This window comes from Notamacropus eugenii, chromosome 4 (assembly GCF_028372415.1).
Source record: "Notamacropus eugenii isolate mMacEug1 chromosome 4, mMacEug1.pri_v2, whole genome shotgun sequence".
Taxonomy (NCBI): Eukaryota; Metazoa; Chordata; class Mammalia; order Diprotodontia; family Macropodidae; genus Notamacropus; species Notamacropus eugenii.
The window spans coordinates 16,853,795-16,875,598 of record NC_092875.1 but is presented as its reverse complement, the minus strand read 5'-3'; the positions used below and the strand labels follow the sequence as shown (position 1 = coordinate 16,875,598).

The window sequence follows — 21,804 nt, the reverse complement described above, 5'->3', positions numbered from 1 at the left end:
AAATTTTATGTGAATTTTCCAGACTGCAGGGATACCATCCCACTAATCCCCATTTCCACCTCTAACATTGTGTCCTAGTTCTAAGGCTCCTCACAGCCCTGACGTTCTAAAGTGCTTTGCAAGTATTATCTCATTTGAGTTTTATAACTCTGAACAGTAGATACTATTATGATCCCATTTTACAGATGAGGAAATTGAGGCAAACAGAGGTTAAGTGACTTGCCCAGGATCACATAGCGAGGAAGTATCTAAGGCAGAATTTGAACTCTGAAGAATCTCGGAAGGTCTTCCTGAGTTCAGCTCCAATACTTTATCTGATAGGCGTTTCAGCGTCTGGACAGGAAGGTACTACTGTATAGAAATATTACTGGCTCAGGATTCAGAAGAACTACGTTCAGATCCTGCCTGGGCAGCTAATTGAAGCTAATTTCTTCTCCCTGAGTCTCAGTTTCCTCCTCAGTAAAATGAATTCTCTCCCAATCCCAAATCTAGGCTACTTTGACCTTCGAGTTAGGACACTTGTCCAGGTCCTGTCAAGGGTAAGTAAGCCCCAAGTGTGGCTGGGGTCAGTGAGGGTGGGACTCATGGGAGCGAAACTGAGAAGCCTTGCTGTGTGAAGGGACATCAGCATGCATAAAGAAATCCCTTAGCATTAAGAGGGCAACTGCTGAGGCAGAGAGGAAGTCTCTGAGCCTAGGCACCAAACCCCTTGAGGAAGGAGGGAGAAAAAGAAATTAAATGAAAAATTTAAAAATGTTTTGCATGACTATACATATTTGGAAGAAGTTTCTGTTTTCCTTGCCTTCTCAGTGAGTGGGAGAGAATCTGAAAGTAAAAATCAAATCAAAGTGAATTTCCAAGAGAAAGGGGGAGAATGAGCTGACTTGGAGTGCCACAGGGTCAGGATGGAGGAGAGGCAGGGAGAGCTGGCAGCTGGGAGTCTGTGGGAGAGGCACTGGGGAGCCACAGGCTCTGTCCAGGGCTGGAGAGGAGGAGAAGAGGCTTCTAGGGGCAGCCAGGTTCCCTCAAGGATTTTGTTTGTCTAGAAGCATGATGCCTTTTCTCCTTCTTCTCTTCTCCTCCTTCTCCTTCTGCTTCTCCTCCTCCTCCACCTGATACCCAGTAAATTTTGCTTCAGCTTCTCAAAAAAAAAAAAATTCTCTAGAAAAATGGGGGATTACTAAGACACAGTATTGTATATGTTGTCTGTCATAGTCACTATATTGGATGCCTTAACTAACTGTGAGGGTTAAATCTGAGAAAGTTCTATGAAGGAAAAAAGGATCAATAAAATGGATTTTTAAAAATTCGCATAAATGACCAAAAAAAGTTTTTTAACAAATGAAATCACAGGTCTGATCTGATGAGAAAAAAACCCTAATAAATTAAACCAAACAATTATATCAAGATATCAAATAAAGAAAACCATGCGTAAAGCTGGAGAGATTTTACACAGCATGTTTTCATCAGATCAGATGAATCAACCACAATTCCTTTTATTCTGTGCTCTCTTGTCACCCCACCTGGAGTTCCACTGGAAGCTTTGGACTTTGCCATGGCTTTTTCTTTTTCTTTTTCTTGCTGTTGTGTTCGTCCTTCATCGCCATCAGAGAAATGATGACACGACTTGCACTGGACTTTGTTTTGAGCGAGTGAGGGCTGTGCAAGGTTACCAGCCTCACTTTCTCCTGCTGAGCCATCTGGATCCAGTGACCAGATATTCATCAGGATGACTGGAGACATTCACCAAGATGCAATGGGGGACCTTCGTCTTTTCAGGTATTCTCTTAGAGGGAGGTAACACCCATTGAGTGAATAAGCCTCTTTAAGAAGTAGTCAGGGAATGGCCCTTTTAATGAGCCAAAGGAAAAAAAATAACTCAGTGAAACTGGGAGGGAAAGAGAAACTGTTACTATGGATAATCACTCCAAATCAGCCATTCGGTGGAACTTGGGCGTTGAAAATGAAAAACATTTTCACTAGAGGCTGCTCCATGGACTCTGCCTGAATCTGAGACCTAAGGTGTCTAATGAACGTTGTGTGTGCACCCACAAGTGTCCAAGGACAAAAAGTGACAAGTCCTTTAGAGGCTTTAGAATCCAAGCCCTTTATGTGATTCGAAAGGAAACTGAGTCCTAGAAAGCTGGATAGCTTGGTGTAAGATCATGAATAAGATTTTAGGATTAAAAATTTCAAGGATTTCAATAGCTTTTGAGCCAGACTCCCTACTGTGACCGTGGGAGAAACAGAGACCTAGGGAGCTTCAGGGATCTGTATGTGATCTTTTATATAGATGTAACAATCTGTGTAGTTACAGTTTTGTTGACCTTAACTTGCATGACTTTCCTGGCCCTATTTCTATTTGCTATACTTTATTTTTATGATTCTGTGGTATGGAATGTGGTAGTTTTCCACTTTACTCCTGAAGAAGACAGAACCTTTCTTCCTTTTCCTACCCGCAAGACTTAAGTGGAAGAAGCAAAGCAGCTCTAACATGCAGTGTGTGTACATACTAATACTTCTTTCTGAGTTATATCCTAGCAACGGATGCACAGAGTCTGCTTAGAGAGGGAGCGTGGTGGAATAATAATGAAGTAGCATCATGTAGTGCTCTGAGATCTCTAAAACATTGTTCTTACATTATCTCATTCTTTCTTTACAACCACCAAGGGAGCAAGGGCCTACAAGTCTCATGCTCATTTAAAAAAATCTTTAAGATGGTACCATTAAAAAAGAAAGCAAAGGAGATCACATCCTTCCCAGCTATGGGTATGAGAAGAATTCTTTTAAAAAAATATATATATATTTATGGATATCTTTTGTGTTTATATTGTCCAGAATTTCCTTCCATATTTCTTCCCCTTGACCCCTGTCAAAGACCCAGCTCTTGTAGTAAAGACTTTTTTTAAAGAAGGAAGAGGAAAAAAATTCAGCAAAACTAATCAAAACATCACAAAGCAAATCTGACGTTATGTGTGCTGTCCCACATCCATCCCATTCCTTCCTCTCTCCCCAAAGAGCAGGGGGAGGTGTCTTCTCCTCGCTCTTTTTTAGGACCAAACCAATTCTTTCTACTTTTGCAACATTTAGTTTTGAATGTTTGGAGACTGTCATTCTTTCCATTTCCATTACCGCAGGCATTGCTGTATACATCATTTTCCTGCCTCAGTTTCTTTCACTTTCCCTCACCTCATGGAATCTTTCCCCTCTCTGTGTAATGGGGCACAGAGATGCTCTCCCCACGTGTCCTGTTACACAGAGAGGGAAAGATTCCATGAAGTGAGGCGGACTTTCATGAGAGACCTTTGGGATCAATCCCAGCAGTGGCTGCGACACAAACTCCTCAGGCATCAGTGCTGCATTTAGATGTGAACTTGGTGGGGTCAATGTTACATAGAAACTGCTCAAGATACACCCAAAGTAGTATAGGTATGGTGTGTCCCTGAACTGTTGGGAGGAAATCTTTGTACTTCTGTTCCTGCTATATTCTTTTCTAAAACTAATCGATGTCGTCATTAAATGACAAAGAGCCCTTAGTCACTGACACTTGGGGTGGGGGCAGGTGGAACAGAATTATTGGGGGTCTATACACTGCATAAAGGCCTCTTTACTCCCCACCCCTCAACACACATACTTACCCCCTGGAGACCAGAGGAAATGAGGAAGCAGCCTGGCTCAGAGATAATAAGCCAGAGAATATGTGATACTTCTGTGTTCATTATGTTGGTTGTTTTCTCAGCATAGTTACGCCCTATTACTTGCAAGATTCCAATTTGTTTAGCCATTACCCAACTCATCTTATGGATAACTAATACCCCCCCCCAAAAAAAAGCCATTTTGGTGTATATGGAATCTTTCTTTCTCTCAGTGACTTCCAAGGGGGAGACACCTACCAATGGAATCTCTGGGTCAAAGATCATGGACATTTTAGTCACTTTATTTGCATGATTCCAGATTGCTTTCCAGAATGGTATCACCAGTCCACAACCCAAACAACAATGCATTTGGGAACCTGTTTCTCCATAGCCCCTCCAACAACAATAATTTCCATCTTTCATCATCTTTGCTAATTTGTTAGCTATGAAATAAAACCTCAGAGTTGTTTGCATTATATACTTCTTCATTATTTAGAGCTCCTTTGGGAAATGTTTGTTCATATCCTTTAACAACTTATCTATTGGGGAATGGCTTTGGCTCTATATATCTCTGTCTATGTATCTTGGATATCAGAGGTATTTGATTTAAAGATGTTTTCCCACCTGGCTACTTCCTTTCTTATTCTCTTTATTCTTTGTATCTGAATTAATTTCGCTTGCAAATGCATATAAATCAAAATCATCAATCTTATCTATCCCCTTTTGGGCTAAGAATTCATTCTCTACTCATAGCTGTGAAAGGTATGTGGTATGTTTCTTTTCTAATTTTTTTATGGTGTGATCTTTAATATTCAGTTCACATATTCATTTTGAATTTATTATGGAATATGACAGAAGATGTTGGTCTAAGCCTAATTTCTATCAAACTACTTTCTAGTTTTCTCAGAAGTTCATATCAAATAAAAAGTTCTTTTCTAGCTAATTTGTGTTTTCAGATTTATCAAATACTGGGTTATTGAGTTCAACTCATGCTCAGGCTTACAACCTAGGGATCATCCTGGATTCTTCCTTATCTCTCACCTCTAATCTCCAAGTGATTTCCAAGGTCTGCTGATTTCACCTTCGTAACATATCTCCAACATGTTCCCTGTGTCTTTTCTGACACCTTCCACCTTTAGAGCAGGCCCTCTTTACCTGGATCATTGGAATGGTGAGTCTGTCTGCCTCTGGTCTCTCTCCACTCCAATCCATCCTCCATTCAGCCTCTAAAATATTTTTTCTAATATGCAGGTCTGACCATGTTGCCATCTCCAGTTCCACATTCAATAAGCCGCAGTGGTTTCCTATTGCCTACAGGATCAACTACAAAATACCCTGTCATTCAAAACCCTTCATAACTTGGTCCCCTCCTCCCTTTCCTGTCTTCTTACTCTACCACACGTACTCACTCTTTGACCCAGTGATACCCTGGCTTCCTAGTCACAAACAAGACATTCTGTCTCTAGGTTTTGGGTGATCTCTCTGGCTGTCCCCCATGCCTGAAATGCTCTTTCTCCTTCACTCTGATGATTGACCTCCCTGACTTCCTTTAAGTCCTGATTAAAATTCCACCAATTACAGAAAGCCTTCCCCAACCCTCATCCCCCTTAATTCTAATGCCTTCCCTCCATTATTTATTTCCTATTTATCCTGTATAGAGCTTGGTTGGTATATATGTGTGTGCTTCCCCATAGATTGTAAGCTCCTTGAGAGCAGGGACTGTCTTTTGCCTCTTTTTGTATCCCGGAGTTTAGCGCAATGCCCAGCACATAGTAAGTGGTTCATAAATGCTTACTGAATTAAATTGAACTTCCCTTTCTATTTTTTTTAAACAAATACCAAACAGCTTTGAAGATTGAGGCTTTATAATATAGTTTAGATTCTGAAAGGGCTATTCCCTCTTCCTACCCTCTTTCATTATTTCTCTTGATCTTTTTTGTTTCTCTGAATGAATTTTATTATTATTTTATTCAAGCTTTGTAAAGTAATTGTTCGGTCAATCTGGCAAAGGACTTTAATAAGACTATCACTTTTACTTTGCTGACAAAGCTGGAGGGTTGAATATTTCTTCAGCTATGAAAGTTCTTTATCTCTTTAAGGAAAACTGTAACTGAATCTATATAAACCTTTTGGTGTATTTCGGTTCCTTTTTTAGTTATTTTGAATGGAACAGCCTTTTCTATTATTGCCACCTGGATGTTGTCATTATCACATAGAAATAGTGTTTATTTTACAGTCTCCAAATTTGCTGAAGCAAGTGTCTCAGATAGTATCTTTGCTAAATCCCAAGGACTTTCTGAGTGAATACTCATGTCTTCAGCAAATAGGGATAGTTCTGGGTCCTCTTTGTCTATCTTGATGCATTTATAACATCCTGTCAAAATCGTAAGCTTGTTTGGAGATATCCGAGCTCCTAAGATTTAAGAAGATTCCTGCTCTTCAGTTTTAGCAAGTTAATTTGAATGAAAAGTTCTGAGTTGTCACAATCACACCACGCCTCATGTAAGGAAAATTTCGAACACCTGGGCAGAGGCTGGGGTCTCTGACATTATATTCATGTAGGAGTATTTGAACCCTCTCCAGAGAGCCGATTGTTAAATTTTCCATGTGACCATTTATACCTCAGAAATCAACAAAAGCGACCAATCAGGTCCCTGATTTCCTAGACTAAAGAAAATGCTAATAATGTAGATTAAGCTTAAAAGTGTGCTGTCCATGATTAAAATGGAAACACATGTATAACCTTTATCAAATTGCTTACCATGTCAGGGAGGGGGGACGGGGTTGGAAGAGGGAAGGAGAGAATTTGAAACTCAAAATATTAAAAATAAAGTTAATATGTTAGGGAGAGAAGAAAAAAAGGAAAAAATTGACAAGATAACTTTATTATATATTTAAAAGGAATACAAGTTGTACATAATACATTTGCAGTTTTATGTGCAATCATCTTTTTTTTGCTTATACCATGCTCTGAAAATGCTTATTCTATTCCATAAATTAAAAATAAAATAAAATTATAAAAATGTTGAAATTTATTTTTAAATATATTTTAATGTATTTTTAAATGTGATTGAGGAAATTATTATTTAAAAAATTTTATTGCTAAAAAAAAGTATGTTGTAGGTTTATTTTTTTCCCCAGAGAGTTCATTGTTAAACATTTACCAGCACAATGCTGCTTTTTATCTATCTCTAGTTAACCTCTGACCTCCTTGTGGCTGAAGTAGATCTTGGTTTACTGGAAACACTTGGGTAATGAAATAGATTACATTAGAGTGTCTGTTGGTGACAGTCATGGGGAGGGCAAGTTTGGGAGAGCTGATCATTCCTTGGCATTTCCTTCAGCTTGGGTCCTGTGTTCTTGGCAGAACCAATAACCTTCCTTGACATCTGCCTTTTGGGCCTTGTCTCAGTGCCCCCCCCCCCCCCAGCTCCTTGGAAGTGGGGTGCTTGTTCCAGTCTCTCTGACCCAGATTCCAGAATCTCTTCCTGCCCTTTGAAGATAGGTTCTTTCTCTTTATACAGATTCCTTAAGGGGTGACCTAGTTAGGCATGAAATTGTTAAGGTATGAGTCAGAATAGGCTGGTTTCTACCTCACCTTTACTTCTTTAATTTTCTTGTCTTGTTTTCTCGTTTTGCTCACATTTCTAGAACTATATCAAATAAGAGTGGGGCCAGGGGACCCCTCTGTTAATTGGAAAAATAGGGCGTCACATGTCCTCATTAAATGTTTGCTTTCCGTTTTAGATAAAGACTTTTTTTTTTATCATACTGAAAAAGATAGGGTATGAATTATTAACCACAGAAACTAGGGATTCTAAGAGGCAGAAGTGAGGAAAGAGGCCATTCCAGGAAAAAGGATGGCCAGTACAAAGGCACAGAGATGGGAAATGAGGAAGGCTAAGAATATCAGTTAGAGGAGTAATGTATAACAATGCCTCATAGTGAACATAATGAGCTAATAATGCATATACATAAAGGACTACAGAAATGTCTATCAGTTCATAAATGATATTGCTCCAAGAGTTGAAGAAAATCTTGGACTGAAAATCCAACTCTATCGCTTATGACCTGTGTGACCCTGGGCAAGTCATTTCCTTTCCTCTGGGCCCCAGTTTTTGATGTGTCTCGAAGGTCTCTTTCTGCTGTGATATTCTATGCATCTACAAATCCATTCACTGAAACCTGACTGTGAGCTGGGGAGGGAGAGAAGGAATAGACATCCTACTATGTGCCAGGCACTATTTTTGCAAATATTCTCTCCTTTGCTAGGGCTTTCTCCTACCCATCTTCCTATGCCATCTGGTATTGGTGGTCTAGATCTTGCCTGGTCAGCTGGCTTTGCCTTATCTTGCCCATAACCAGGCCTATCCAGCCCTTTTCAAACCATGCCATGGTGAAGGTCTCCCTGCCCCCCATTTTGCTTGTTGCCTCCCCCTCAGAATGTCAGGGAGCTCCATGAGGGCAGGTGCTCACTCGCTGCACGGTGCCTGGATCACAGTAGGTGCTTAACAAATAAATGCTTTTTCATTCCCTCATTCAGGTTTTATTTATCCTGCTCCTGAGTCTGCGCATGCCCCCGTTCCAGCTTCTTTACCCTTTTTTTCCTCCTAGTTTTGCTCTGGGACTTGGAAGAAAACAAGCATTTATGTAGCGACTACTATGTGCTAGGTGCTGCACTGCGCACTTTTGCAAATATTATCTCACTTGATCCTCACGCTAGTCCTGGTAGGGAGGTGCTATTATGATCCCCATTTTACAGTTGAGGAAACTGAGGCAGGCAGAGGTTAAATGACTTGCTTAGGGTAAATGCCTGAAGTAGGATTTGAACTCAGGTCTTCCTGCCTCCAGGACTAGTACTCTTTTGACTGGGCCATCCGGCTGCCCCCCAAAGCACCTGATCCTTCAGGTGTAGCCCCAGTTCCTGGACCTACTTCCTGAGTCCACTGCCTGCCGAGCCTCAGGAGGGCAGATGGAGATATTTTTATCTGAATTAAAATCCTCAGTGAGAATAATAGCGACTCCATTTCTTTGTACACAAATGACCCCATCAGGCAGGTCCTAAGTCCTCACCCCTATTCTACAGAGGAGAAAACAAAGGCTCAGAGCAGTGTGCTTACTTCTCTGTGGTCACATCACTTATAAGCGAGATCTGAACTCAGATCTTCTCTCTCCAAATCCAGGACTATTTTTCCTAAAGCTACAGCTGCCTCCATGTGGAAAGAAAAGGCCTTGAATCTCAGTTTCTTGTGCCCCAAGGCTCAGGCAGAAATGGGAAGGGTTTTTTAGAAGCTCAAAGTCAACTCCTGGTTCCCTCTCTCTTCCCAGATTGGATGACCTTCCAGGATTGAAGCCAGGCAGGGATGAGGCTCCAAGGCCAGGGAGAATTGCCAAACCTTCCCATGCTCCCCTCCCTCCGGTTTGTCTCTGGGGAGAATTAGTCATATCAATTTTTCTTCTCTGAAAGATCTGCGCTGCCTAATGGCTCTGCCTCTTTCCTATAGGAACAGCAATTTATGAATTAGGACAGAAAATCCCTAAGTGCCTACAGAATCCTTTCTCCAACATCTCCACAACTTGTCATTCAGCCTTTGATCAAAGACCTTCAGGAACAGGGAGCTCACTACCTCCCCCGCCTTGCTCTCACCACTTTTAGACACCTTATTGTTAAGAAGTTTTTCATTATATCAAATCAAAATCTGCCCCTCTTCAACATCCATCAGGTGCCCCTGGTCTAGCCGTCTGGGACCAAGCAGAACCATGCTGCTCCTGCTACCCCATAACAGCCCTTCACATACTTGAACACATCCGCCACAGTATCTCTGAACCTGTTCTCCAGGCTGAGCATTATTAAATAGCAACTGTTTCTGTTCTGGCCAGAAACTCTAAGGGTCTTCCCCTCACAGGCTGATTCTTTAGCGAAGGCAAACTAGGCTGTCTTTGACCTCAATTCTTACCTAGCCTTTAGTTACTGAATGGGTGTTGCCTCAGGCAAATGGAGAACTGACAAAGACCTTAGTTTAAAAAGGCCAAGGTCACCCACTGCCAGGGTCATCGAGGTCCTGACCTATATCTTACCACTGGACTCTGATGACCCTGGAGGAGAGAGTGAAGCTGATGACTTTGCCCATCTCTGCCTCACTTAAATCCAGTTCATTAGCAAGTCAAGACATCACCCTGCTGATTTCATTGGCTCTCTTGGAGAACAGACTGACAACCACCGCCTCTCCACTGTAATGGACTCAGTGCCCTTCCCCATCCTTAATATATGGCTTCCAGGACTGGGCCACATACACTAGATGTGGTGAGGTTCTCATCATCCTAGGCCTGGACATGGTGCCTATTTTAATACAAAAATTAAAATTCATTGGGGGCAAAACTCTTAAACTTATTATTATTAATTAGCACATAACCAATGCTTTTAGGTTTGTAAAGTGCTCTTGTATCGTCACAAAAGTATCTCTTTTATCCTCATAACAACCTTGAGGGGTAGGTGCTATTATGATGCCTGGTTTACAGATGGAAAAACAGAGGCAGGTAGAGGTTAAGTGACTTGCCCAGGGTCACACAGCTAGTTAAATGGAATTCCAGTCTTCAAAACGTGTTTAAGTTTTTGAAAGGCTGTCATGGGAAAGAGAGGAATGGATAGAGTGCTGGACCTGGAGTCAAGGAGACCTGATTTCAAATCTAGCCTCAGACACTTATTAGCTATGTGACTCTGGGCAAGTCACTTCACTCTGTCTGCCTCAGTTTCCCCATATATAAAATGAGTTGGAGAAGGAAATGGCAAACTACTCCAGTATCTTTGCCAAGAAAACCTGAAATGGGGTCATGAAGGGTCAGGCATGACTGAACATCAGTCCAACTCATGGGAAAGAGGGATTGGAGAATTTTCCTGTTTGGTCCCAGAGGACTGAAGTAGACCCTATGAGTGGAAGGTGCCTAGAAGTTCCCAGAGAGGGAATCCAAGGATCTGATTGCCATCAGGAAGCTGTGCACCTCTCCCAAAGGACAAGAGGTTGTGAAATATCCCAGGCAGAACATGAGAGCTGCACATTGACCTTGAGATTTGGACTTCCTGCTCATCAGGCAGGGAATGGCCGGAAACATAATCGGTCAGTGGAGCCAGGTGGGCTGATCGCCATGAAACTGAGCACTGGCTGGTTATGAAAGCAGGACTTCTGGGACGTCAGGGACAGATGGAGAGTGGGAAGGAGCTGCTATCTGATGGAGACTTTCACACATCTGTCTGCAGAGGTGATCTACATGCTGAAGCTGACGAAGGCAACTGAGCTGGAGGAGGAGAGCCCCAAATCCTCAAATCTACTGCCATTGAAGATTCTACTGATCCTAAGTGCAATGGGGATGGTTTTTGTGCCTTCTCATACTCTCCCCTTGTTTTCCCTTTGTATAATTTGTGACCCAACTCAAAGTTCCTGCTAGGCAGCTAGACAGCAATGTGGAGAGGGCTGAGTGAGTCTGACCCCAGACCCTTACTAGCTGTGTGACTTTGGGCAAGTCACTTAAACCGTGCCTCAGTTTCTTCAACTGTAAAATGAAGTTAATAAAAGCACCTATCTCTCGGAGGTATTGTGAGGACCAAATGAAATACTTTTTAAAAATAATTTTTATATTATATAAATAATATAATTTTTTTATTTTTAGAAAATCAAGTAAAAACTGCTTGAAATAATAAACAATTTTAGCAAAGTTGCAGGATATAAAATAAACTCACATAAATCATCGATATTTCTATATTTTATTAGCAAAACCTAACAGTGAGAGATAGAAAGAGAAATTCCATTTAAAGTTACTGTAGACACTATGAAATATTTGGGAGTCTACCTGACAAAATATGAACACAATTACAAAACACTTTTCACACAAAGTCACATTTAAATAATTGGAAAAGCATCAGTTGCTCATGAGTATACTGAGCTAATATAATAAAAATGGCAATTCTGCTTAAATTAATTTACTTATTCAGTGCCATACCAATAAAACCACCAAAAAATTATTTTATAGAGCTAGAAAAAATAATATCAAAATTCATGGAAGAATAAAGGTCCAGGATATCAAGGGAATTAATGAAAAGAAATGCTAGGGAAGGTGGCCTAGCCATACCAGCTCTAAAATTGTATTATAAAGCAGCAATCATCAAAACTATTTGATACTGGTTAAGAAATGGAAGGGTAGATCAATGAAATAGACTAGGTACACAAGACATAGTAGTCAATGATTATAGCAATCTGCTGTTTGATAAACCCAAAGACCCCAGCTTCTGGGATAAGAACTCACTATGTGACAAAAACTGTGGGGGAAACTGGGAAATAGTATGGCAGAAAATAGGCATAGACCAATGCCAAAATAAAATTCTTCCATCATCCCCCTCTCTTGTCCCCTGTCTCCCTACTTTCCTTTAGGGCAATATACGCAATTGAGTGTGCATGCTATTCCCTCCTTAAGCCAAATCCGATGAGAATAAGGTTCGCTCATTCCCTCTCACCTTCCCCCTCTTCCCCTCCATTATGAAACCTTTTTCTTCTTTTATGTGAGATAATTTACTCCATTCTATCTCTCCATTTCTCCTCCCAATATATTCTCTCTCACCCCTAAATTTTATTTTTTAGATATCATCCCTTTATATTCAACTCACCCTGAACCATCTATCTATGTATCTATGTATGTATGTATGTATGTATGTATGTATGTATGTATGTATGTATGTATGTATCTATCTATCTATCTATCTATCTATCTATCTGTCTGTCTGTCTGTCTGTCTGTCTGTCTGTCTGTCTGTATATTTCCTCCAACTACCCTAATACCAAGAAAGGTCTTATGAGTTACAAATATCAGTTTTCCATGTAGAAATGTAAAGAGTTCAACTTTAATAAGTCCCTTATGATTTCTCTTTCTTGTTTAACTTTTCATGCTTCTCTTCATTCTTATATTTGAAAGTCAAATTTTCTGTTCAGCTCTGGTCTTTTCAGCAAGAATGCTAGAAAGTCCTCTATTTCATTGAACATCCTTTCCCCTCCCCCCCCCCCAAGTATTATACTCAGTTTTACTGGGTAGGTGATTCTTGGTTTTAGTCCTAGCTCTTCTGAGCTCCAGAATATCATATTCCAAGTCCTTTGATCACTTAATGTAGAAACTGATAGATCTTGTGTTATCCTGATTGTATTTTCACAATACTAGAATTGTTTTTTTCTGGCTGCTTGAAATATTTTCTCCTTGACCTGGAAACTCTGGAATTTGGCTACGGTATTCCTACTTTTCCTTTTGGGATCTTTTTCAAGAAACAATTGATGAATTCTTTCCATTTCTATTTTACCCTCTGGTTCTAGAATATCAGGGCAGTTTTCCTTGATTGTTTCTTGAAAGATGATGTCTAGGCACTTTTTTTGATCATGACTTTCAGGTAGTTCAATAATTTTTAAATTTTCTCTCTCCAATCTATTTTCCAGGTCAGTGGTTTTTTCCAATGAGATATTTCACATTGTTTTCTATTTTTTCATTCTTTTGGTTCTGTTTTATAATTTATTGATTTCTATTAGCTTCTATTTGCTCCATTCTAATCTTGAAGGAATTATTTTCTTCAATAAGCTTTTGAACCTCCTTTTCTATTTGGCCCATTCTGCTTTTTAAGGCATTCTTCTCCTCTGGTTTTTTGGACTTCTTTTGACATTTGGGTTAGTCTATTTTTTAAGGTGTTTTCTTTAGTATTTTTTTGGGTCTCCCTTAGCAAGCTGTTGACTAATTTTTCATGATTTTCTTGCATCACTTTCATTTCTCTTCCCCAATTTTTTTCTCTACTTCTCTTACGTGATTTTCAAAATCCTTTTTGATATTCTATCAATTCATATTTTTCTTGGAGACTTTTGATATTGGAGCTTTGACTTTGTTGTCCTCTTCTGGTTGCAGGTTTCTATACAGTAAGATTCTATAGTCTGATTTTTCCCCTGCTTTTTGCTCATCTTCCTAGCCAAATACTTGACTTTTTAACTTTTTTGTCAAGGTAAGACTCTGCTTCCAGTGGGGGTGGGGGTGAGGGTGCATGTACTGCACTAAGCTTCAGGGGTTTTGTATCAGCCACTCAGTTCCCCACCTTCTGTGGGCCCAGAGCTCTATAAGCATTTGCTACTGCTGCTGCTACCATCACCATCACCACCACCACCCTGTGGCTGGGGCTGGACCCCAGCCAGTTCTCCTCTTTCACTGAGGTTCCACATATTTTTCCCACTGACCTTCTATGCTCTCTTTGGCATTTGCAGGTTGAGAAGTCTGCCAGTGATTCAGTCCCCTGAGGTCTGCTCCAGCCCCATCCATGCCTGCCCAGCCCATGCCGGACTGCACTCTGCTCCCAGACTGGTGCAATATACCTTTCCTGTCAACTTTCTGCATTGTCTTAGGCTGGAGATTTGTTTCACTCCATTGTTTTGTGAGTTCTATAGCTCTAGAATTTGCTTAGAGCCATTTTTACAGGTATTTGGAGGGGTTTGGGGGAGAGCTCAAGCAGGTCCTTGCTTTTACTCTGCCATCTTGGCAGAATAAACATTGGGTTATTGAGTTTTATTATTTCTGATTCTCTCTTGTCTGGTCTGTACCATTGATCTACTTCTCTATCCTTTAACCAATACTGGATGGTTTTGATGACTGATCCTTTATAATACAGTTTGAGGTCTGAAAGTGCTGTTTCCCTTTCATCTCTACTTCTTTTCATCATTTCCCTAAATATTCTACACATTTTTGTCTTTCCAAATGAATTTTGTCATTATGTTACCAAGTTCTGTAAAATATTCCATTGGTAACGTGATTGGTATCACATTAAAAATGTAAAATAATTTTGGTAGTATTGTCTTTTTCATTATATGGGCATGGCTTAACTGTGAGCATTAACTAGTCCTCAAAGTATTTAAGTTACTTTTTATTTCTTTAAGGATTACTTATAAATGGAATATATATAAGCATTTTGCATACCTTGGTAGATCAATTCCCCAGACATTTCGTGTATCCCATTAGAATGGGATTTTCTTTTCCAGTGTTGTTCCTTGAGTTTTGTTATTATATAGAAATGCTGTTGATTTTGGAGAATTTATTTTGTAGTTTTCAACTTGGCTGAAGCCATTGTCTCAATTAGAATCTTTCCCAGTTCCCTAGTATTTTCCAAGCAGAACCTCATATTGTCAGCAAATGGGACTAGTTGTATCTCCTCTTTATCTATCCTTATGTCTTTAATTTCTTTCTTTTTTTCATTTCTGTTGCTAGCATTTCGAGATCTATATCAAATAATAGTGGGGAGAGTAGACACTCTTATTTGACTTTCATATTTATTGGAAAATGTTCTGATATAGATTCATTGCAAAAATTTGATTCTTGTTTTAGATAGATACTTTTTAATGATATTTTTCTTAAAAATCCTTATACTTTGTAGGGTTTTTAGCAAAAAAAAAAAGTGTTGTACTTCAATAAAGGTTTTTTCTACATCTATTGAAATGATCATGTGGTTTTGAATGTTTTGGTCTTTAAAATAAATTATGTTGATTATTTTACTAATGTTAATCTATCCTTGCATCTCTGGTATAAATCCCATTTGGTTATAGTGTATGACTTCTTAAATAAATTTCTGTAACCTTTTTGATAAGATTTTGTTTAAAATTTTTGAATCAATGTTCATAAATGAGTTTGGCCTATTTTCTTTTTGAATTTTGTCTTTCCCTGGCTTAGGTATTAGAACTATATTTATCTTCTAAAAGAATTTTGATAGAATGTTTTCTTTCTAAAAATTTTAAGAATAATTTATGAAGTACAGATAAAAATTGTTCTTTAAAAATTTGGGAGGAGGAGCAAAGATGGCAGAGTAGAAAGATACACATATGCTAGCTCTGAACCCACAACCCATAAAATACGTGTAAAGAAGAGCTCCCAACAAATTTGGGAGCAGCAGAAGCCACAGAACAACAGAGTGAAGGAGATTTCTGTTCTAGAGAGACTTGAAAAGCTGACACCAAAGGTCCGTCACAACCTGGACCCAGAGCAGAGCCCAGCCCTGCCTTGGCTGAGCAGCACCAAGAGGAGCAGATCCGAGCAGGCTTCACTGACATAATCTCCAGCAGCGGCACAGGTCCCTCCACCCACACATCAGTGAGAAAGTCTCTTTGGCTGGCCGAGAGGGGAGTGGGGTGTCCCCATAACTCAGGCCCCCTCGGGAGGCAGCAGTGGAGGTGGCAGCAGACAGGGGCTCCCAAAGCAGGCAGAAGATTGGATCCATTGTTGAAGGTCTCCACATAAACCCCCTGAGGGAACTGAACCCCGTGCCCCAACCCGAGCAGCTGAACTTAATCTCACACTGAATAGCAGCCCCACCCCCACCCAAAGCCCTGAGGCTGGGAAGCAGCATTTGATTCTCAGACCCCAAGCACTGACTGGGCAGATCTGGAGGTGAGGTGGGTGTGGAAAGGAAACTCAGAAGTCAAGTAACTGGCTGGAAAAATGCCCAGAAAAGGGGGGGGAAAATAAGACCATAGAAGGTTAATTTCTTGGTGAACAGATAGCTTCTCCCTTCCTTTCTGATGAGGAAGAACAATGCTTACCATCAGGGAAAGATGTAGAAATCAAGGCTTATGTATCCCAAACATCCAAAAAAGAAATATTCAATGGGCTCAAGCCATGGAAGAGCTCAAAAAGGATTTTGAAAATCAAGTTAGAGAGGTGGAGGAAAAACTGGGAAGAGAAAGGAGAGAGATGCAAGAAAAGCATGAAAAGCAGGTCAACACCTTGCTAAAGGAGACCCAAAAAAAAATGCTGAAGAAAATAACACCTTGAAAAATAGGCTAACTCAATTGGCAAAAGAGGTTCAAAAAGCCAGTGAGGAGAAGAATGCTTTAAAAAGCAGAATTAGCCAAATGGAGAAGGAGGTTCAAAAGCTCTCTGAAGAAAATAGTTCTTTCAAAATTAGAATGGAACAGATGGAGCCTAATGACTTTATGAGAAACCAAGAAATCACAAAACAAAACCAAAAGAATGAAAAAATGGAAGATAATGTGAAATATCTCATTAGAAAAACAACTGACCTGGAAAATAGATCCAAGAGAGACAATTTAAAAATTATGGGACTACCTGAAAGCCATGATCAAAAAAAGAGCCTAGACATCATCTTTCATGAAATTATCAAGGAAAACTGCCCTGAGATTCTAGAACCAGAGGGCAAAATAAGTATTCAAGGAATCCACAGATCACTGCCTGAAAGAGATCCAAAAAGAGAAACTCCTAGGAACATTGTGGCCAAATTCCAGAGTTCCCTGGTCAAGGAGAAAATATTGCAAGCAGCTAGAAAGAAACAATTCAAGTATTGTGGAAATACAATCAGGATAACACAAGATCTAGCAGCTTCTACATTAAGGGATGGAAGGGTGTAGAATATGATATTCCAGAAGTCAAAGGAACTAGGACTAAAACCAAGAATCACCTACCCAGTAAAACTGAGTATAATACTTCAGGGGAAAAAATGGTCTTTCAATGAAATAGAGGACTTTCAAGCATTCTTGATGAAAAGACCAGAGCTGAAAAGAAAATTTGACTTTCAAACATAAGAATGAAGAGAAGCATGAAAAGATAAACAGCAAAGAGAAGTCATAAGGGACTTACAAAAGTTGAACTGTTTACATTCCTACATGGAAAGACAATATTTGTAACTCTTGAAACTTTTCAGTATCTGATTAGTGGGTGGGATTACACACACACACACACACACACACACACACACAGAGCACAGAGTGAATTGAATAGGATGGGATCATATCTTTAAAAAAAATGAAATTAAGTGGTGAGAGAGAAATATATTGGGAGGAGAAAGAGAGAAATGAAATGGGGCAAATTATCTCTCATAAAAGAGGCAAGCAAAAGACTTTTAGTAGAGGGAAAAAGAGGGGATGTGAGAGAAAAACATGAAGTTTACTCTCATCACATTCCACTAAAGGAAGGAATAAAATGCACACTCATTTTGAAAACCTATCTTACAATACAGGAAAGTGGGGGAGAAGAGGATAAGCAGGTTGGGGGGGATGATGGAAGGGAGGGAAATAGGAGGAGGGAGCAATTTGAAGTCAACACTCTTGGGGAGAGACAGGATCAAAAGAGAATAGAAGCAATGGGGGGCAGGATAGGATGGAGGAAAATATAGTTAATCTTACACAACATGACTATTATGGAAGTCATTTGCAAAACTACACAGATATGGCCTATATTGAATTGCTTGCCTTCCCAAAGGGAATGGGTAGGGAGGGAGGGATGAAGAGAAGTTGGAACTCAAAGTTTTGGGAACAACTGTCAAGTACTGTTCTTGCTACTAGGAAATAAGAAATACAGGTAAAGGGGTATAGAAAGTTATCTGGCCCTACAGGACAAAAGAGAAGATGGGGACAAGGGAAGGGAGGGATGATAGAAGAGAGGGCAGATTGGTGATAGGGGCAATTAGAATGCTTGGTGTTTTGGGGTGGGGCGAGGGGACAAATGGGGAGAAAATTTGGAACCCAAAATTTTGTGAAAATGAATGTTAAAAGTTAAATAAATAAATTTTAAAAAAATGTGGTGGAATTCTTCTGTGAGTCCATCAGGACCAAGAGCTGTTTTCCCTTGGCAGTTTCCTTACAGCTAGCTCTATATCTATTTCTGAGATTAGGTGATTTATGATTTTCTTTCTGGTGTTCTAGTAGTTTGGGTACTTTATTTTTTGAAGGTATTCCTCTATTTATTTTGTGTTCTTTGTTTTATTAACATATGACTGTGCATAACATGTTCTGATTATTCTTATTTCTTCTGATTTTCTTGTGAATTCAGCTTGCACATTTTCTATTTTATTGACTTATCTGTCCTTTTCTTTTTTACTCAAATTACCTAAGAATTTATCAATTTTATTGGTCTGTCAAAGAACTAGCTTTTAGTTTTATTTATTTTTATGGGGTTTTTGCTTCCAATTTATTTTCCCTCTAATTTTTAATATCTCCTTTTTGTGTTTATTTTAGGTTTGTTCTTAGCTTTCTAATTTTGTAGATGTGTGTACAGCTTATTAATCTCTTTTTCTATTTTGTTTATGTATGTTTGTAGGGATATAATTTTTCTCTTAAGAACTACTTTACCTGCAACCCAGATATTTTGGTATGTTGTTTCAGCATTATCATTTCATTTTACTTAGTAACTAATTGTCTCTATGATTTGTTTCTTAATCCACTTATTATTTAGGATTCATTGGGAAGTCTCCATTTGGGTTTCCATCCCGCGTGACTTTTTGGTGGACAGAAGTGGCCCTAGCTGGATGCTGAGCTCTTTACCTAGAGTTAGTGGAGTGCTGCACAACATCTGCCCTTCCCCACTGGGATCTTGTTCCAGTGTCCTGTATGGATCCTTCTGCTTCTCAATTCTCTGACCAGCTCAAGCAATTCAGATACCTGCTACACTGGTTCTGCAAGGTGATCTGCTCTGCGACTGGAGGTTCAGAACTTTGCAGTGCTGGTGCTATCGGGTTGTCTGCTCTGTTGCGGGCTGTCTCTCATAGCTCCAGCAAAATTAGCCTGGAACCAGGTTCTTTCTAGCAATGAAAAGAGGAGGGAAGAGGGCCTGCAGTGGGAGGTTGGGGTCCTTTGCAAGTGCATGTATTAGGCCTTGGGTCTTCTAGTACAGCCTTGCTGTATTAGCGTCAGAGGAAGAGTGCTTGAGTGAGCTCAGGGTATGCTTCAGATTTTTTTTTTAAATGGAGGAGGGGGACAGACTTGGGGTGTCCCAGACTATCGAAACAGGTGAGGTTGCTTTATCTCTGGCAAATAATTTCTATTTTGGAGAGATTTGAGAGGTCATAGGGATCAGAGAAAATGCTTGTCCTCCATCACATTCCAAATGAGAGATCCCTTAAGTGCTGAGTCCAGTGCCTGGATCATAGTAGGTACTTAATAAGTGCCTCTTCACTTCCCCTGCTCTTCTTGGACACACGAACACACGTACACACTCACACACACACACACACACCTATACACCCATGCACATAAACACATATACATACACACATACATAGACATACACACATACACACGTATGTACACACATCTCCCCTATTTTCTGTTTCCATGATCTTTAAGTATGGTTGGCTTAAAAATTCCCCTCTGCTACCAGGGACACAAGTGGAAGGGAATATGGGGGGAAAATTTTAGGGAGATAGCTGGAGGTGGATGGCTCCACAGAGGGAGGCTTAGCCCTTTTTCCTTTCATTTTTATAGCACATAGTAGGTTTTAACAAATGCTTGTTGACTTGACCGGCATTCAACACATTACCTGAGCCCTGTGAAGGTGGGTATTTGATGATATAGAGAGGTGTGCTCAGCTATGGGACAGGAGTTCAAGAGCTACAGACTTCATATCTTGGTGTCCATTTGGTCCCCTAGACAAATGACAAATTCAGCCTCCATGAATGTGAAAAGCTCCAAACCCTACCCTAAGATAGCATGCCACAGTGGGCTTAGAGCAGCCTAGATTTTTGCATGCTGAGTGCCATCTAGTGGTGGGAGGAAATACTGAAGCCTTCTGTAAGGCTAGCCCCAATATGGACCTTAGCAGCACTGAGGTCATTCCTGAGTTGGTGGCTTAAGGAGAGTACTACATGGTGAACAATTCATGGATCACACTTTCTTGCTGAATTACTGTCTTCCTATAGGATTCAGAATAACGGCCCATAATTAAAAAGATGTCCATTAATTGGGGAATGGCTAAGCAAGTTGTAGTATACGATTGTAATGGAACATTATTATGCTGTAAGAAATGATGAACAAGATGATTTCAGAAAAACCTGGAAAGACTTACATGAACTGATGCATAGCGAAGGAAACAGAACCAGGAGAATGCTGCACACAGTAACAGCAATAGTTTTCGATGAAGAACTGTGAATGACTTAGCTATTCTCAGCAGTGGAATGATCCAAGACAATCCCAAAGGACTAATGATGACACATACTATCTGTTTCCAGAGAAAAAACTGATATTATATGAATACAGACTGAAGCATGCTATTTTTCACTTTCGTTTTTTTCTTTTATTTAATTATTCTTGTACAAAATGACTAACATGGAAATATTTTATGTAACTGAACATGTATAACCTACATCTGACTGCATACTCTCTCAGGAAGGGGGAAGGGAAGGGAGGGAGAGAAGGATGGAATTTGAAACTCAAAACTTTAAGTAAAAATGAGAAGGAGGAGAAGGGTCCCAGAGCCCATTTGAACTATTAATGTTATGTTACCATCATGCCCCAACATGTGTCTTGTGGGGCAGCAAACTGTCACAAAATCAGCCAGTTCAACCCCTTCCTCTCACAGAGAAAGAAATTAGAAAATGAAGTGACTTCCCCCATAATTTCACACAAACTGGGGTTGAAGCCCAGGTCTCCTGACTCCCAGGCCAGTGCTCTTTCCATTAAGCTACAAGAACAAGCCTATGCCCAAGAAGAAACTCAACTACCAACTGTTTGCCAGTGCAGCTTAAGCTGGTACTTGTCCTTACATTATGAGACGCGCCTCGAAGGGAGCCCTTGGCCCCAGCTACGGTGCAGAGCTTTGTTAGGGCTCCGTCTTTGCTTCTAACTCTATGAGTCAGACTTGGGAGGCCACGTTCCTGGCAGGAATTATGTGCTTGCTTTGGCGTGTACTCATACGGTTATTTTTAGCATATATCGTTTATGTGGCACTGAATAATATATTAAATACCTTATAAGTATGTGAATAGGTTTGAATAAAATACAACGAATCTACCATTACGAATCTACCATTCCGATTCTGCGGGCCAAACACTGGGGATTTTGAGTTGATTAATTGGATTTGTGGGCCCCAGGTTACATGGTGAACATAATGTAAGCTATATTTTCTTTTGCCTTGATTTAATCAGGATGAGGAACTTCCATTGTGGAAATTTCTGTCACCCACATAGATCTGCAACTCCTTGATAATTTAGAGTTCTAGAGAATTGCCTGGGGCACTTAGCTAGGGTCCAACAGACAGTACGAGTCAAAGGAAGGACTTGAATCTCCTATACAATGCACTGCTACATTATCGGTATTACAGGCACTGTTATCCCCATTTTTCAGATGAGGAAACTGAGGCTCCTAAAGGTTAAATCACTTGCCCAA

At 40.1% G+C, this 21,804-nt stretch overlaps 1 long non-coding RNA gene across 3 annotated transcripts in view; it reads left to right on the top strand.

The window, feature by feature from the left end:
- Positions 1 to 21,416, top strand: part of LOC140499080 (uncharacterized) — a 58,804-nt gene extending 37,388 nt beyond the window's left edge. Inside the window, exons 3-6 of one of the 3 annotated variants that reach the window (XR_011965266.1) lie at positions 493 to 539; positions 1,611 to 1,779; positions 13,912 to 14,078; positions 18,878 to 21,416. This is a non-coding gene — a long non-coding RNA (uncharacterized lncRNA). Of the gene's footprint in view, positions 1 to 492; positions 540 to 1,610; positions 1,780 to 13,911; positions 14,482 to 18,877 lie in introns of those variants that run through there. The other 2 variants (XR_011965268.1, XR_011965267.1) reach the window with 2 other exon arrangements.
- The last annotated feature ends 388 nt before the right edge of the window (positions 21,417 to 21,804 follow it).